The sequence below is a fragment of the Scyliorhinus torazame genome, unplaced genomic scaffold (genome assembly GCF_047496885.1).
Source record: "Scyliorhinus torazame isolate Kashiwa2021f unplaced genomic scaffold, sScyTor2.1 scaffold_522, whole genome shotgun sequence".
Classification (NCBI taxonomy): domain Eukaryota; kingdom Metazoa; phylum Chordata; class Chondrichthyes; order Carcharhiniformes; family Scyliorhinidae; genus Scyliorhinus; species Scyliorhinus torazame.
The window spans coordinates 1-6725 of NW_027308249.1; the positions used below are offsets into that span (position 1 = coordinate 1).

The 6725-nt window shown below is 48.1% G+C and overlaps 1 non-coding gene across 1 annotated transcript; it reads right to left on the reverse strand.

The window, feature by feature from the left end:
- Nucleotides 1-6401: 6401 nt before the first annotated feature.
- On the reverse strand, nucleotides 6402-6483 carry trnas-aga (transfer RNA serine (anticodon AGA)). Its single transcript has one exon. It is a non-coding gene; the product is annotated as a tRNA-Ser (tRNA).
- Nucleotides 6484-6725: the final 242 nt, after the last annotated feature.

The window sequence follows — 6725 nt, forward strand, 5'->3', positions numbered from 1 at the left end:
ACAGATGGGGGCAGTGGACCCATGAAGGTTCCTGCACCGGAGAAAAGGAGTTCTCGTTCCTTTCGCAGGTGCACAAGGTATACACCCGTATCAACCTCTTTGCAGTGGGGAAATCGGTGCTTCCAGGGATCACGGGAATGGACTACTCCGCGATCATTATCTCCGACCACGCTCCACACTATATGGATGTGAGGTTGGAGACAGGCTGTGTCCAGCGCCCCAAATGGAGGCTGGACACGAACCTCCTGGCCGACAAGGCTTTCTGCCAAAAAATATCACAGGCCATAGGCGATTACGGTAGTAACAACCAAAACAGAGAGGTCCCATCCTCCACATTTTCGGAGGCACTGAAGGCCGTGATCAGAGGAGAGATAGGGAAGAGAGGATGGCCAGGCAACAGCTAGTGGACTCCATTCTGGAAGTTGATAGAAAGTATTCTGACGCCCCAACCGTAGAGATGCTGGCGCAGAGGAAAAAGCTGCAAATGGACCTTAACCTGCTATCCACTAGGAAAGCAGTGTACCAACCCCGCCTTCTACGGGGGACCTTCTATGAACACGGACACAAGGCTGGATGCCTATTGGCTCACCAGCTGAGAAAGCAGGCAGCCACGAGAGAAATAGCACAGGTTAAGGATAACAAAGGCAGGCTGGTGACAGAGCCCAAAGGAGGTCAATCAGTCATTCAAGACCTTCTACTGGAGATTGTACACCTCCGAGCCCCCCGATGGGCATACGGGAATGAAACAATTCCTCGACAGACTGGAAGTATCAGTGGTGGGGGAAGACAGATGTGGGGAGCTGTAAGCACCAATATACCTGGAAGAAATCATCTAGAGCATCAGCTCCATGCAGGCGGGGAAGGCACCGGGACCCAACGGCTTCCCGGTGGACTTCTACAAAGGCTTCCCACCAGTCCTGGCCCCACACCTAAGGGACATGTTCGCAGACTCACTGACAGAGGTCACCCTGGCCCCCACGCCATCGCAGGCCACAATTTCACTGACACCCAAAAAAGATAAAGACCTGATGGAACGTGAATCATAGAGACCCATTTCATTGCTAACGTGGATGCGAAAGTACTCGCAAATGTCCTGGCCAAAAGGCTGGAGGGCTGCGTCCCAGAGGTGGTCACAGAGGACCATACGGGCTTTGTCAAGGGTAGGCAGCTCACAGCGAACAGTCTGTCTAGGAACTGTTTCATTCCCGCATCCCCGTCGGGGGCCTCGGAGGTGTACAGTCTCCGGTAGAAGGTACACTCTTGGTACACTGCTTTCCTAGTGGATAGACTGGTGGGAAGACGATCAAGATGAACGTACTGCGAAGGTACTTCTTCCTGATTAGATCCATCCCGATCTTTATCCCCAAGCCCTTTTTTCAAACCATCGACAGTCTAATCATGGCGTTTGTGTGTGTGTGTGTGTGTGTGGAGGAGGGGGGGCGGGAAGAACCCGAGAAGTTCCAAGCCGATATTGGAAAGAGGGAAAAGTCAAAGAGGGCCTGTCTCTACCGAACCTACAATACTACCACTGGGCAGCAACGGCAGATAAAGTGAGGGGATGGGTACAAGAACCCGACACAGACTGGGTTCAAATGGAAGATGCATCCTGTAAAGGCACAACACTCCAGGCCCTGACCACAGCAGCACTCCCATCCTCCTCAACAAGGTACACAACGAGCCCAGTGGTAGCGGCCACGCTGAGAACGTGGACCCAGTTGAGATAGCACTTCGGGGTAACCAAAATGTCCTTTATGGCTCCCATCTGCGGCAATCACAGATTTCACCCCAGCATACTAGATACCACCTTCAAAAGATGGAGGCGGGACGGGGTCACACTGACTGTCGGAGACTTGTACGTAGGGTGCAGACTGGCGATATGGACGAACTGACGAGGAAGTGGAAACTAGCAAGAGGACAGGAATTGAGACATCCAAATAAAGCACTTCCTCCACAATGAGATAGTAGGGTGCCCGGGGCATCCGGAAAGCACACTACTAGAGGGCTTGATAGGCACAAGCAGCGAGAAGGGGGAGCTATGTGGGAAAATATATGGACAGCTATTGGACAGAGCCTGAACACCACTGGAAGGGACCAGACAAAAATGGGAGGACGAACTGGGGACAGAGGTAGGATGGGATTCGGGAACGAAGCACTGAGAAGGGTGAGCTCCAACTCCTCCTGCGCAAGGCTAAGCCTAATGCAACTCAAAGTGGTGTACAGAGCGCACTTGACCAGAACCCGAATGAGCAGGTTCTTCCAGGAGGTGGAGGACAAATGTGAATGGTGCCAGAGGGTCCCGCCTCCCCCCCCCCCCCCCCCCCCCCCCCCACACCCAGATATTTTGGGCTTGCCCGAAGCTTGCTGGGTTCTGGACAGCATTCTCCGAGGCAATGTCCAAAGTTGTGGGGGTGAGGGTGAAGCCATGCCCAATCGTGGCAATCTTCGGGGTATCGGAGCAGCCACAGCTTCATATGGGCAAGAGCGCCAACGCGCTTGCTTTCGCTTCTCTAATCGCATGCCAGAGAATCCTGCTCGGCTGGAGATTGGCAGCACCACCCAAAGCTGCAGACTGGCTTGCTGACCTATCGGAATTTCTCCACCTGGAGAAGATTAAGTACGCCATCCGATGGTCAGAGGAAGGCTTCCTGGATACTTGGGAGCAGTTCGTCGGCCTGTTCCAAAACCTGTTCGAGGCCAGCAACGAGGAGTAAGCTAAGGTGAAGAACCAAAGGACTGCGCAACGGAGGTGGGGGAGGGAGGAGTGGGGGGCGGGGGGGGGGGGGGGGGGGAGGGGGAAATGGGCAAACCACAAGGGGAGAGGAAGGCTACTGAAACCTAGGGGGCGGGGGGGGGGGGGAAGCGGGGATATGATAGACCAATCCAGAGGGCAGCAAAATGTACGTACAGTTAGTCAAATGATGGACAAAACAGACCTCTCTGTAAAATAAAGCAAATTAGCACGGCCAAGAAAAATCTAAGGGATATAAGTAACAACTGTTTATAAATATGAGAAAAGCCAATAAAAAGATTTTTTTAAAAAAGTCTTCCAACACCAGGTCGAAGTCCAACAGGTTTGTTTCGAATCACGTGCTTTCGGAGCGTTGCTCCTTCATTCGGTAAGTCAGAGGAAGCCAGGAGTCAATCGCCCAGCAATCAGCAAGGCTAATCCACCCAGCCTGCACATCGTTAAACTTTCTTATCAGGCAGTCAGTTTCTGGACAGAGAAAAAAACATCCTGCTCCTAAAGACTGTTGAAAATGCTGCACAACGGATTCCTAACGGTTTGGTCGTTACAATGAAAGAGGCGTGAAAAACAAAATATATAAATCAAAATTTAAATTTTCCTCCATCAACCACAATTTCTTACTATGAATTTTGTTCCCCGATTGCATTTCATCTAAACACTGCTCTCGATGATAATCTACTGAAAAACAGGGCAGCCTTGTTGCATTTGTCAAGGTGTAAGTGACAAAGTTGTGGGACTTTTCAATTCACACTGGAAAAGGACACGAAGGGAGGGTTCCCTGGGAGGTTTGGGATGCAGTGACATGAATTGTTTTCTTATTCAAACTTCTGTGTGGGCATCTCTGGTGAGGACAAAATTCATTATCCATCACAGATTGTCATTGAGAAGGTAATGGTGAGCCATCTGCTGGAACCGCTCTGTCGCTGTGTCAGTAATTCCACTGTGATTTTTAAATAGATTTCCCGTTGTTTCACCCAACAACACGGAAGGGATGGTGACACATTTCCCAGTCAGTATGCAGTGCGGCTCGGACGGGAACTTGCAGGTGGCAGTGTTTGGACGCATTTCCTGTCTCTGTCCTACCAGATTGTAGGAACATAAAAACAGGAGTAGGCTATTCAGCCCGTCTAACCTATTCCACCATTCAATACCACCATAGCTGATTGGACACTTCAATGTATTTTACACACACTATCCCCATAAACCTTGACGTTATTGTCAATCAGAGAATAATCAATCTCTACCTTAAATATATTCAGTGACTGAGCTTCCACGCCCTTGGTAGAGAACTCCAAACTCCACAATACTCTGCATAACGAAATGTCTCCTATATCGGTCGTACACTGGTTCCACACTTCCAAGACAAGGGAAACATCAGACATGCATCTGCACTGCCTATCCCTTTAAGTATTTTGTTGATTTAAATCAGATCACCTCTCATTCTGATAAATTCTAAGAATACAGGCCCAGCTTGCCCAACCTCCCTCCAGAAGTCAGTCCCGCCATCCCCGGAATAAGTCTGATGAACCTTCATTACCTTCCCTCAATAGCAATTGTATGCTTTCTGAGGTAATTATTAAATCACCTACGGTGCAGAAGAAGGCTATTCGGCCCATTGAGCCAGCACCACCCATTCGTGAGCCCATCCGACACAGACCAAAGCGCTGCAATCTCACCAAACCTCTTGACACTCAGGGGCAATTTAGCATGGCCAATCCACCTGATCTACAAATCTTGGAGACAGCATGGAGGGCGGCATGGTGGCACAGTGGTTAGCACTGCTGCCTCACAGCTCCAGGGACCCGGGTTCCGTTCCAACCTCAGGTGACTGTCTGTGTGGTGTTTGCACTTGCTCCCAGTGTCTGTGTGTGTTTCCTCCGTGTGCACCGGTTTCGTCCTACAGTCCAAAGATGTGCAGGTTCGGTGTATTGGCCATGCTAAATTCCCGCTTACTGTCCAAAGGTTGGGAGGGGTTATGGGGTGGAGGTGTGGTCCTAAGCGGGGTGCTCTTTCCGATGCCGATGCAGACTCGATGGGCTGAATGGCCACCTTCTGCACTGTATGTTCTATGATTCTCTAACTAGAGGGTTGGGAACGCTAAATATCTTCAAAGCTGAGGTAATTGAATCTCCTGAGGAGATCACAGGATGTGGGGACAATCCTAGAATACTTGACCAAACCGACAGAATGAATCTTTCATTACAGGAGATGGAAAGTCAGTACATTGTAAATTCGAGATTTCTGCAAACTATAAGTGGGCAGAAGGACATTGATCCCAATACATAAAGCTCATAATGTATTCGAAGGTCATGCTTGTTATTTGTGTTTATTAAGTCAAGAGATCATTTCGAAAAGCACTGGAATCATCTTGGAACTTTCAGACCTGTGGCTGGACATTAATAACGATTCTTGTGGGTAATGACACTCTTCATCAAAGACATTAGTGAGGGGAGATATTGGACGCTTACTGGGAGGTTTATGAGGATGAAATACTTCAGTTATGGGCGGTTGTCGGGAAAGTTCGGGTTGTCGTTGTTGAAACATACAAGATTAAAAGATGACCAATCGTTTTGCAGGTAATGTAAGATTTGGATAGAATAAAATTGGAAAGGATATCCTCTGCTTGTAAGTCAATAACTAGGGGTCGTGGATTTAAAGTTATTGAGAAAAATAAAGAGCGGTTGGGAGCAGAGATATTATTTTCACTCAGGGTTTCTACTACCTTTAACACGACTGAAACAGTGGTAGAAGTTAACTTAAGAAGGGAATCGGAAAGGTATTTGAAGACGAGCATCCGAAAGACACACAATAAAGGAAAAAAGCAACGCAGGAACAATAAACAAAGGCAAGACATGTTGGATTGGATTGAATTTGTTTATTTTCACGTGTACCAAGATGCAGTGAAAAGTATTTTTCTGCGAGCAGCTCAAACAGATCATTAAGTACATGAAAAATATTAGTACTATTAAAAGATATGTAAAAAGAGGATCTGTTCGCGAGAGCTCACAGAGCGTCGCCGACTCGTGTAGTCGTGGCCGAGTGGTCAAGGTGATGGCCGAGAAATCCATTGGGATCTCCCCACGCCGGTTGGAATCATGCCAACGACGCATCTTATTTTGGGCGGCAAAGTAGCACAGTGGTTATCACTGTTGCACCACAGCGTCAGGAGCCTGGGAACAGGGAATGTTCGATTCCCGACTTGGGTGACTGTCTTTGCAGAGCCTGCACGTTCTACCCGTGTCTGCGGGGTACATTGGCCATTCTAAATTGCCTTGGTGCCCAAGTGGGGTTACTGGGTTATGGGGAGAGGCTGGAGATGTGGACTTACGTAGCGTGCTCTTTCCATGAGATGTTGCAGGCTTGAAGGGCGGAATAACCTCTGTCTCCACTGTAAATTTTATTATTCTATGCAAATGCTCAACCAAACATTCACAAATTCACACGCAGAGCCAGGCAGATCAGATATAATTGGAGATATGATGAGACAAAGGTAGAGAAAGTCACTAATTTCCTGTATTTCTCGGAGAAATTCAGTAAATAAGAGTAATAAAAGCTACTCCTGTTTTTGAAAAGTATTGGATAGCATTCCGTATTGGGCACGATTCGGCCCAAAGGAACGTCGTGAAACTTGAATCTAAATGAGTAAAAGCTGATCCGCAGTCGGCAGGATTCGAACCTGCGCGGGTAATGAACAAGGAATTTCTAGTTCATAGCCTTAACAACTCGGCCACGACTGCACAAAGCAATAGCCGCCTCTGTGTCACTTGACGCTGAAGGATTTTTTATTATTCCGTTGTAGCAGACAGACACACACAATATCAATCGTGAGCATTATTGTGTTCATCATAAATATTCTTTCATTCAGAACCTGACGAAATCAAAACCCGAGGTGACACAAAAGCTCCGTTAAAGACGCTAGAGGAAAGCTTTGATCGCATCAATTTGATGAATTAGGAAATGTCATTTGATTTCAATTCGC